This window comes from Beta vulgaris, chromosome 9, assembly GCF_026745355.1.
Source record: "Beta vulgaris subsp. vulgaris cultivar EL10 chromosome 9, EL10.2, whole genome shotgun sequence".
Classification (NCBI taxonomy): domain Eukaryota; kingdom Viridiplantae; phylum Streptophyta; class Magnoliopsida; order Caryophyllales; family Amaranthaceae; genus Beta; species Beta vulgaris.
Genome location: NC_079210.1, coordinates 39,181,254 through 39,193,742, shown reverse-complemented (window position 1 = coordinate 39,193,742; position 12,489 = coordinate 39,181,254).

Genomic DNA, 12,489 nt, shown 5'->3' with positions numbered 1-12,489 from the left:
GAGGGGATTTCATTTCCAAACTGCTTGATCTTGTCGGGGTTGGCCTCAATACCCCTTTCATCACCAGAAATCCGAGGCACTTGCCCCCTTTCACTCCGAAGACGCACTTTTTAGGTTGAGCATCATACGATACTTCCTCAGTGTGCTCAGCGTCTCCCTTAGGTCGTCTGGATGATCAGAATGGGCCTTGCTTTTGACGATCATGTCGTCAACATACACCTCAATGTTCCGACCCAACTGATCACTGAAAATTTTGTTAACTGTCCGCTGATACGTGGCTCCGGCATTTTTCAGTCCGAATGGCATCATTTTGTAGCAGTAGACCCCTTGCGGGGTGGTGAAAGCGGTATGAATCCGATCATGTTCCGCCATGGGAATTTGGTGATAGCCTGCATTAGCATCCATGAAGCTTAGAAGGGCATGACCAGCTGTCGAGTCGACTAACCTGTCTATTTTGGGCAGAGGATGGTTGTCTTTCGGACAGGCCTTGTTCAGGTCTGTGAAATCCACGCACATGCGCCAAGCCCCGCTCGGCTTTTTCACCATACACATTAGCCAGCCACTCCGAGTACTGGCATTCCTCAATGAATCCTGCCTCGAGCAGTTTCTTGACCTTTACTGCGGCAGCTTTGCACCTTTCCGGACCTTGATGCCTTAGCTTTTGCTTGACTGGCTTGTACCCCTCCTTAATATTCAGCTCGTGACACATAATTTTGGGGTCAAGCCCCGGCATCTCTGAGGCCTCATAGGCGAATACGTCCTGGTATTCCCTGAGCACTTGCACTACTTGCGCTCTTGTTTCTGGGTTTAGGGCCTTGCCCACTCTTACAGTCCGACCGGGTTCTGTCCCGATCTCTACTTCTTCGTCTTCCTCAGCTGGCTGAGGTCGCTCGTACTGTTTGGGGTTTTCTGTGATGTACACCCCCAAGTTCCTTGGTGAATTTTCTTCTCTTTTTCTCTTCTTCGAGTCCTCTTGGACCTCGATTTCAGTTTTGCTCTTTAAGCTATTCACGTAGCATTCTCGCCCGGCCTGCTGATCCCCTTGAATCTTTCCGACCTTCCCCTCATCTGTTTCGAACTGCATGAGGAGTTGGTATGAGAGATTGCAGCTTTTGTTCTGTTCAGGGTGGGTCGTCCCATAATTATGTTGTATGGTAAAGGAATGTCGACCACTAGAAAGTCGATCGGTAGGCTTCTGCCTTTGCCTTTCTCTCCCATCCGAGTGGGGAGCTTTATCGACCCAACGGGCTGTACAGAGTTACCCCCGAAGCCTATGAGTGGCTGATCGAGTGGCGTGACATCCTTCTCACTATATTTCAGCTTCTTCAGGCATTCCAAGGTTATGATATCCGCGGACGACCCACTGTCAACCAAGACCCGTCTGACCCGGGAGTTGGCCACTTTGAGCTCGATGACCAGGGGGTCGTCATGGGGCACGCTGACAGACCGACTGGATTCCCCAAATGTCATTATGGGACAATCCGACCGGCTTGGTTTAACCTCTAGGACCTGGTGCTTGAGGTTTTGAAGGTGAGCTTTCCTGGCTCGGCCGGTTAGGCCTCCCGAGGCAAAGCCACCCGCGATGACCCCAATGTACCCTTCCGTGTCCCCACTATTGGACTGACCGACCTTCTGCTTTCCCTTCTCTTCACCGGTGTGTTTGAGGTAGCGGTTCAGCTTGCCCTGGTCGGCAAGGTTATCCAATCCTTTTTTCAGCTCTCTACAATCCTTTGTGGTATGACCACATTCCCGGTGGTACTCACACCACTGGCTTTTGTCTCTCCAATAGGCTGAGGTCCGGATGGGTTGGGAGTTAGGCAGCATGGACTTGTGCTTGATGTCCAGGTATATTTCTCTTCGGTTCTTATTGAAACGAGGGTCGTTTCCATGATCAGTGAACCTATCCGACCTACCGCCCGTTTTCTGCTGTTTGGGCTGATCTCTGCTGTTTCCTTCTTCCTTTCTCTTCTTACTTCCTTCTTCCGAGTAGCGGCAAATGTCCGCCGCTTGGATAAATCTCTGAGCCTTTGCCATGGCCTCTGAGAAGGTTTTGACCTCACTCTCAGCCAATGTCCATCTTAGCCGGCCAGGTTGTAATCCGGACATGAGAGCAGCGAAGGCCACGACATCCTGCAGGTCGGATACTTTCATGGACTCTTCATTGAACTTTTATATAGTCGGCTAGACTTTCATTCTTCTCTTGCTTGACCCCCATGAGGTGTAAGCTGGTCTTCTTTTGCCTCTTTCCGGCCACGAACTGATGGGTAAACATATCCTCGAGCACGGCGAAGTCGGTGATGATTCCGGCCGGCACTCTTGGAACCAATTTAGCGCGAGCCCTTTCAGTGTGGTAGGGAAGAACCGACACCATGTGGCCTCGCAGCTGGTCTGCACACTCATCTGGGCCTTATACGTGGCCATATGGTCCTCCGGGTCGGTTAGGCCCGCGAACGGTTCAATCAGTGGCGTTTTGACTTTCCCCTGGGTAGGGGTGTCAATAATCTCTCGGCTGAACGGGGTCATGAACTTGAGGCTCCCGTTGCCGAGCCTTAGGGGTTTGGACTGAGCGGAATCACCATGCCCTCACGCTGAGCAGCCTTGCGATCTAGGAACTGGCGAGCATCATATCCCTGACTACGGCGCTTCTCATTAAGGATATTTCGAGCATCTTCCGGCTTGCGGCCAGGATTCCCCCTGGGCGATCTGGAAACGTGGGTCTCCTCCCTTCGGAGAGCAGCTTCCCGAGGGGCTGACCTCTCGCCCAGAGGAGGGCGTTCATCTTGCCGGGAGGGGGGCCTTTGAGATCGAGTAAGTTCCCGAGCGGCTGACCTTTGCCGGTTAGGCTGGTCATGAATGGAGCGAGGGTTTCGCTCTTCCCTATGAGACGGCCTCTGGACATTGTCATCCCGTGGCTGGAGGTTGAGCTGATTATGCCCTTGCCCTTGCTGGAGGGTGGTCAGCATTTGCATGATGCTTTGCTGCAAGGTTTGTTGCAGCTGAGCTGCTATGAGTGCTATGTCAGCTGTGAGCAAAGGTTGAGGGTCAACATGCTGTATTTCCCGAGAGGGAGAGGGTTGAAGTTCCTGAGAGAGGTCCAGGTTGGGGTCCAGTGTATGAACTGATGGGGATCTAGTCCGTGCTGACCTCCTTGGTTGGGGTGAGGGTTCCCTCTCGGTTCGCTGAGGTTGGGTAGATCTATTACGGGCGTTTTTGAATGGTGCCATGGCTGACTAGCACTGTGGTTAAGTCCTGCTGAGCAGCAAGTGAATTTTTCGAAGTGGTGGCGAAGTAACTTTTTGTACTATCCTCACAGACGGCGCCAAACTGTTTCTGTCTAGAAATTGAGGTTAATGATCTGTGCTGAACAAGTCCTTAAGTCCGAGCAGGGCTGGTTATCAGTTCGCCGGAAACCTGCAAAACACAGAAAAACTACCCCGGGGGTTGTTCCGGGATCTCCCCTCCGACGCTCAAGTCAGTTGATGATTGAGGTAGAGAGAGAGTCTAGAGTGAGAAACTCAGGTTAGTTAGGTGAGAATTCAATACCTTTGCATTAATGGGACAAGAGGTATTTATAGGGGTGAGAACTCCCATGAAGTGGTGAGCTGGATGGGACAGCTCACTTAGGGATTGATGATACCTTTTCAAAGATGATTCGAGTGGGACCCGCGATGCTTAGGTGGCGGTACCACATGGCCTGATACCCTTGGAGGGGTCTAATGGGCCCAAACAGAAAATATGGTATGAAGTTTCTATCTCCTGTTGACATACATCACAAAAGGAAATAACAAGCACTTTCCTTTTGAGCAACTGTTCTTTTGTTGGCAGGCGGTCTAGCAGAAGCCTCCAAATAAAATATTTTCATTTAGGAAGAATGAGTAGATGTCATAAGACCTTGAACACTTTCTGTTGCACCTCTCGAGTCAAAAGAGGGAAGTGTGGTTGATGCGTAATCAAGTGTGCATAAGCAGTTTTAGTAGTGAAATGCCCAGATACGTGATGAGTTCAAACCATGAAATTGCTCACATTTTGAGAAGGCAGTTCCATGGAGACAATTTCTCTCGCATCCTTAAAAGAAAAGGAAGATCGAACCAAATTTGTTCTCAAGACATGGTTTTCCACGTCAATAAAGTCACTTACTCTGGATTGCATAATTTGCCTTAATGGCAAACTATTCCTTGCTATTGGAATTCTACCATGAAGCCATGCCGACGACAAAGATTTAAAAGTATTCCCATTACCAATCTTCCAATTGCATCCTTGAAGAAGTGCACGTTCAGCCATTTGAAGACCTCGAAAACCCCATGATCTATGAGCCCCTACTTTGTGCACATAGGTCCAGTAGATAAAGCAAAAGGTTTAATAGGCGTATAGTTGGAAGAGGGCAAACAGTTTGGTTTTGAGTGCATATACCAAATTTTCTTTATAAGGAAGACCTTGTTTAGAATATGAATACATCGAACTCCTAATCCACCCATACCTTTAGGTAGATGCACTGTTTCTTTGTTCACCTAATGGATGCCCGCTTTGTCTTTGTTTGCCCAAAGGAAAGACATAATCATAGAGTCCAGACGCGTAGTAATACTAATGGGAATAGCAAATAAGGATATCACATGAGAGATCATAGCTATTGGTACTTTGTTAATAAGTATCACTTTAGTAGGCATAGAGAGAAGAAGACTATTCCAACTCAATAGTTTTTGTGCTATAAGATCAATTAAAAAATGAAAATGAGCTGGTCTATCACTTTGAATATGATCTGGTGGAACTCCAAGATGCAAGTATATAGTATCCTTATGGCCCATGTGAAAAATATCTTTGAACAAACTTTGGAAAGACAGAAACCCAATTCACAAAACATCATTCGTCAAATTACCACATTTTGCCGACATAAGGCAATTGCGAATCAATAAAATTCAGAACCCAATTAGAATACTAATTAAGAGTAAAAATTCATAAAAACAAATTAAAATTAGCTATTAGTATAATTAACAGAAAGAAAAGAAGGAGAATAATTCAAGATTAGAATTACAAACCTCATATATTGAATTCTACAAGAGATTCCAGGGAGAAAAATCGAAAAAAGATACATACATGAAGAATTGCCACTAAATCAAGGATTATACTTGACATTTTTGCAACTGAATTTTTGGGGGTGGTTACTTGACACCGGGTTATGGGTAGAAGTAGAATTTTTTTTGAGTAAGAATTTAGTGGCTTAAAGTGCGGAGAAGTTATTCGTTATAGGAAGTTTTAGGTGTGCAGTTCTTCCTTCCTGTCTTTGCGTGCTGCACGTTTGCTTTTTTTTTTTTAATAAAAGGCCAAAAGTTCATAATTTTTGGACTCTGGGTGGACGCCCCGCCTGTCTCGGCCCAGGACCGGGCCTGGCAATGACTTACTTTTATTTAAAAAAAAACTTAACACTTCACCTCTGCAACTGGATACATTAGTAATATCTATACTATTATCTAAAGTAAAATCCTAAATCCTATGTGGCAAGCTCACAATCACCGAGCAATTCTAGAGCTTCACAAACTAAAACTCTCAAATCGGGTGTCCACGTGGCAATTCACAATATTATGGCCGGAAATTATATGAAAAATGCAAAAGAAATCGTGACTTATGTTGATTGATTTGTTAAGTTAGGCAATTAATATTATGATATCATATGAGATTTCCGGAAATCAAGCATATCCCTTTTATATATTAATGTGATTAACGTTAATTATGGTTATAATTACGTAATTCAAATCTCAAATTGATATGCTTTTGGCCGAAAATTTTAATTGTCATATTGGTTATGTTCGAAAATTTTACTAACCAACTAAACATGGCAGTTAATTTAAATTATCAATCAATCTTAATTATTGCCTCCTTTAATGGTAATTGTCAATCAATCACTTAATTTAAATTGATGGTATCCGAAAATACTTTATCAATCAATTATGATTTATGCTAATTACCTATGTTTTTCATTAATGCAATACGTGATTTTAGGGATTCACTATACATGGAAACAAGCAATTGCAATCTTCAATCATGTGCAAGTTGATCACCTAAATCAAAATCATTCCTAAATTTAATGACGTAATTTTAGTGATTGATTTCAATCAAGATTTAATATAAAACTTCGTGATTTCATGATATTTTATTTTTAAAAAATTCAAAAAAATCGAGTAAAAAACAACCTTTAATTTTGCACTATAAATACCCTTATCATATGTGCATTGCACTACAACATCAAAATTCATAAAACCTAAACACCTTTTCATACATCATTTTCAGGAACAAAAATATGTCAAGCATTATTCACGGTTTGCAACAACATCCAATTTTCTGTAGAAGGTGAATTCGTCGCAACATCAAATTAAAAGATCAATTCGTTATTCATGGCTTGCGTGAATGAAAGAGTGTATCATATCTCACGTGATTGCTTAACATTTTTTGCACGGGATTCCATTAGAATTTTTTGTAACAATGTTTAACATTATATGTCATCTTTTATTTTTGTCGTGATTGTAACACAATTTGTCATTAGTTTCCTCTATAAACTAAAGTGAAATTTCTCATTCTCATTTGCCCTAAAAAACGATAGCCTTCTTTCATATTCATCTTCATTCTCAATCTTTCTTCATTGTCATCTTTGTTAGTCTCCCTAAATTAAATTAGGGAAATTCCTCAGGTACCCCTGAGGTTTAATGTAATTCTCAAATTACCCCTCACATTTGGAAAATTCCCTAGATACCCCCGAACTTTGACTTTGTGCTCAAAATACCATTACTATTGACGGAAGTGCAACACCGTTAGGGTTTCTTTCTCTTTTTCCTCTCCATCTTCATCTTCTTCATCTCTTCTCCCACCATCCTCCATTAATGACATCCTAAACCTTCAATTTTCTCTATCTTCGTCCACCTATATGCCTTTAATTATCTCTCCTTCCATCTTCATCTTATTCATCTCTCTTCATGCTCATATCTCCCACCAATCCTTTTTCAACCCCTCTTAAACCCCTCTACTCTATCTTCTTCATCTCTCTCTCCTAAACTTCACATCCCCTTTTCATTCCTCATTGTTCTCAGAATACCATTCAAGCACAAACCCATAAAACCCAACTCCCCAACATCGAGAATAAAAAAAATAGAACCTAGGCCAATTTATTATGACTACATCCATGAAAATGGTGTGTAAAACCCATTTCTAAAACCCACAAATTTTCATAACAGCTTCAACATAAGAACAACAACAATAACCATTACTAATTTGGGGGAAATTCACAAGGAGAGAGAATTAATTTCACCATCATAAAAAAGGGGGAAATTCACAAGATGAAGATGGGAAGGAGAGATAGAGGCATGTAGGTGGAAGGAGAGGGAGAAAATTAAAGGTTTGAGGTGTCATTAATGGAGGATTGTGGGAGAAGAGATGAAGAAGATGAAGATGAAGAGGAAAAATAGAAAGAAACCCTAACGGCGTTAGGGTTCTGTCATTAGTAAGGGCATTTTGAGCACAAAGTCAAAGTTAGGGGGTATCTGAGGAATTTCCCAAATGTGAGGGGTAATTAGAGAATTGCGTCAAACCTCAGGGGTACCTGAGGAAATTTCCCATTAAATTATTGTTATTCATTCTTTTTATTCTACTTTCAAATTTTTTAAAAATTTTTATGGATGGAATGCAAGAGTGTTGTCTCGATAACATGTCAATGTTTAGGTCATGTAAGATTTGCAAGAGGAATCCAATTAACTTTATGTACGAGTATTTTCATAGTCGTGATAATTTGCATGACGTTCCTTCTCCAAAATTGAATGAAAATCGGGTTATGGTTATGATTATCACAAAAAATATTTATGAAAAAGTTATTAGCGTTTTTACAGATTATAATTGAGTATTATGTATTTCCGTTTTGGATATACATGCAATGACTCATGCTGTAATTTTAATCAATATTTAGGTATGCATCTAGACATATTCTAAAATAGATGAATGTCGTACTGACTCTTGACTACAACTGATGATGCTAAAACAATTGATTAGTGAATTAGGTTATATGTTAGGTTGCAGACCATATATTTTTATTTATTTATAGGTTTTCATTATGTTTACCCCCAAACTATGATGTTAATAACATGAACCTAACACAGGATACAAGTGCCTGCAAAATGAAATTATTTCCAACTCATGTAATACCACAAAAGCGACAATTTGAAGGACATGATCCTCAAGATGCAACAATTGATAATAGCCCAGTTTATTGGCAGTGAATCAAGCATTATCTCCTATTAAAAAAGTATCTTAGGGTTCTTTTGCATATTATCGAGTTTGTTGTTGAATAATATTTTCTTTTGGGGAATCGTTAAATAATGTTTGGTTTGAGTTCGAATATTTATAATGCTAACTTAGGAGGAATTTCAAAAGTGAGAGAAATAGAGAAGTGAGAGCAAGAAAAAAACTAAAAAGGTGTAGAGAGAAATTATAAGGTGGGTTATTATATTATGTTATAACAAACTAAGACTTGAATTCTTTGATAATTGGTATAGGTGGAATATGTATTTTCTACAATAAAGGATTCAAGAATTTTAATTTTTTGGAATTAGAAATTAGAATTTATTGTATGATCACACTATCTTCATTGCAATCTATATTTATCTATATATGTACACACTTTTTTTTGTAATTCAGTTTGAAATATGGGTTTTTGAGCTCTCATTGATGTAGAAAAAAAAATCTTTGATATAATTTGATTTATTTGATGGTATAAATCTGGGTCTTTTTTTCCCACGTTAAGAGGAATTATTAACGTGGCTTTGCATCTACAATTTGATTCCATAACTTGAAGATATACTCCATCATTTTAGGTGACACTTCAAATTGATCATAAAGTGTAGAGGAATAATCCTTCTTTTCTCCAAAATTTTAACAATCTCAGTTTAAGAAAAATCAATTATAAGATATATAATTGTTTTTTTTTAATAAAAAGGCAGAATAGTAAATATTTAAACTTAAGGCGGCAACTTATAGTGCATTGATAAAAATATTTACCTATCAAAAGTTTTGAACTCTAATAAGAAAATCATGATTTTATAAAATTATAGTACATTTTTTTCTCCAAAAACCGAGTTTTATTTTACACTATAATTACACTAATCACATTTGAATTGCACTACAACATTAAACGTAAAAAAAAGATGAACAAATATTATACACCTTTAGTATTCAGAAACGAGTATGGTTTTCTGATATTATTTATGAGAACATGTATACGTACATGTGCATGATGCTCGAGAATATATTTTAAGGGATGAAACTTAATAAAAAAGATAAATTTTTTATATTCCAAGTTAAGAGGAATTATTGAGCATAATGAGTTCGAACAATGGCGTTGATGTTCGAACAATATACGGAAGTTTTCGAAATATAAAGAATGTCGGGAAGGCAGAGCAAAAAAAACTAAGTAAGAGGATCAACATTTCAGATTCTATAATTGGTCATCTATATGAATGTAAAAAGATAAGAGTTGTTCTACCTTTGAATTTTCTGAAATTTTGTTTTTTTTTTCAGCTATTATTATTATTTAGAAAATCAAGTAAGAATTTCTTTTAGATCTAAATTTTTTTAATGTAATAAATCTTGAGTTCTTTAGAAGGATAATTCAACTCTGGAAGGATATATATATACATACAAGGAGCTTTTTCTATTGCCGATTTGTTTAGGTGCAAAATAAGGCACGTTACATGTTCAACAAAATATTCATATGTTTTAAAGTTATTTGTATATCACCTTTATATTTACCTAATTCTCTTGATATAGTTCAAGGTACTCAATAATATTTGTGAGGATGACAAAGTTCTACAAAAAAATATCAATAGAAAGCTTGCTAAACGTATCATGGGATTACTACGTTGATGAGATGGATTGTTTATCTAGACAATGTTTAGAGTGCAACAATCTTGAGGCTATTTCTCGAGTTTGAATGGTAATTTTTCTACAATAATTTCCTTGTACTAAGTTATTTCTTCGGTTTGACTTAAAATGATTTTATTTTTTTAAAGAAATTAGGTATATTAAACTTGGTTTTAATTCACATATTAATTTATTGATTTTATGTAGGTACAGTTTTTTACTCAATCGAAGATAGAAGATGGTATTACATGTTTTGAGAAAGCATCAAATGAAGGATATTTAGTGGCATGAGTCATTTATTAGGGTTCATACATCTATGTAGTAAAGATGCGAGTTACAAGAAGCTTGGTTTCAATATTATAACAAGGACATTAATGAACATGGATTTGAAGGAGATTGTAGAATGTCGAAAAAAAGCTCGCTCTAATTTTCTCTAGATTATGGATAGGTAATAAGCTTTTTATTGAATCATGAATTTTTTTATGCGAAAAAAAGCAATCATGTAATGTTAAGAGAAAAATTTGGGAAGGTGATGATTACTACTACGAAGTTTCGGATGAACCAAGAAGAGTGTGTGATGCTTGCAATTGTAGAGAACTTATGTATTTCCTATCATTTATGTCTTAAGTTTACTTTGATGTTCTTCTTTTTATATTATAGTTCGTTAATAAATGATTTATTGTGTGTCTTAGAAAATTCTATTACTCAATGTATATTTGTTATGTTAATTGTTCTCTTACTAATATATTGAAGAGTTGTGTATATGACTACGCTAAAAGTTATCGGATCGGCTTTTACCTTTTTTTGTGAGAGTATAAAAGTATATTTATTTAGAAAATTTTGAAAGTACGCATATATTTATCACAATTATTATATATCGTTACTTTGAATTTGATATTATTTCCAGTTTCACATTAAAACCGTAATAGGTAAGTTATCCATGTTATAATGTAAGATATAATGTAATATATATCTTTCCATATTATGCATTTCAGTTTACGATTTGATACACTCTTTTAATAGAGGTTTATAAAATATATTTTATAATGGCCTAAATCATAATTTACCTAATTTCTTTGCTTATTAGGTATTATGTGACAACTTAAATTAAGCCTAAAATAAGGTTTTCCATATTTGCTATCCATAGATAGATATATTGTCCAATCATATAAATACTATGTATTGCTACCATGCCTACCAATACCAAATGGTTGCAAATATTCCTTAAACAACATATGAATCTATTAGAGTCTTTTTTGTCTAAATATTTCGACCTATTTATGCAATACGAGATGGCTGAGGAAAATGAGCATTCGAACTTATAATTAGCAAAAAGGAAATATATGAAAAGGGAAGAAGATTCAAAAGGACATGAAATCAAATAGGTATTTAGTCCTAAAATCGTTTTATAAGCTTTCTATATATTCAATTTGGTATTCCACCTAATTTCGAATAAATACAATGAATAAAATTATTACATTCCAACTTATATAAAACAAATTACAATAACTAATTATTACAATACACATATAAGCTTTAGGTGGAATATCAAATTTGAACATGTAAAGCTTATTGTAGCCGATTTAGTTGGACATTTTCCAAATTAATAAAATATTATAATAAATTAGTAAAATATATAAGAATGAAGATGCTCACCTTAAATCTTCGCAAAAGATTTGTGTGTCCGAATAACTTAAGAGTTTGTTGATTTGTGATTCTTATTGCAGTTTGACATGTAAAATATAAAATATGAAAGACTTATTCATAAAACGCAAAATATTTTTAAAAACTATAAGAAATTCATTAAAATAATAACTTGCACATACAATAAATACTATATATATGATTTTTTAATACTAAATCCTATATTACACTATATATAATAATATATTTGTTGCCATTGTTTATACAAATTCGATTTATGAAAAAGGTCAAGTAAGACACAATGCTTCTCTTCGTTGACAAGGAATCGAGATCAATTAACAAGTTAACGCTCTCCTATGAGCGATATTTCAAATGGTAATATAATTTTGTTAATTTATTAATAGAAACGTGATTTGTCATTATATAACTAATTCATTAATCAGTTGGAACAAGCTTTGGAAAACAAGTGCAAGAAAATGCACAAACAGATATATCAGTCATAAAAACTGGAGGAACTACTCAAAGGACAATTACAGATTAGCTAGAGAAAACAGGAAGTACATATGACATCACAAGCGTAATAAAAATCAAAGAATAATACATGGTAAGTATTATTCATTGCATGTTATTATAATTTTTTAAACTATAATAGTACTACTTTTATGTAGATGACATTATGCTACATCCAACACGAGCAATTTAGATGTTAATCTTTATGCTACTATTTGTATAGGTAATGTTAATGCTCAACAAGAACAACAGATTCTTCTCAAATAAATCTAAGTTTTATCTCTCAAAGAAGCGATTTAGGCGACATCTCTAATGGTATTTGCATTTCATACTTAATTTTTGAAATTATTTTGTATTTGTGTGGATAATGTAATACCAATAATAAATATACTAATTAGTAGGTAGTACTTTGATGTGGTAATCATAATTTAATTACAATAT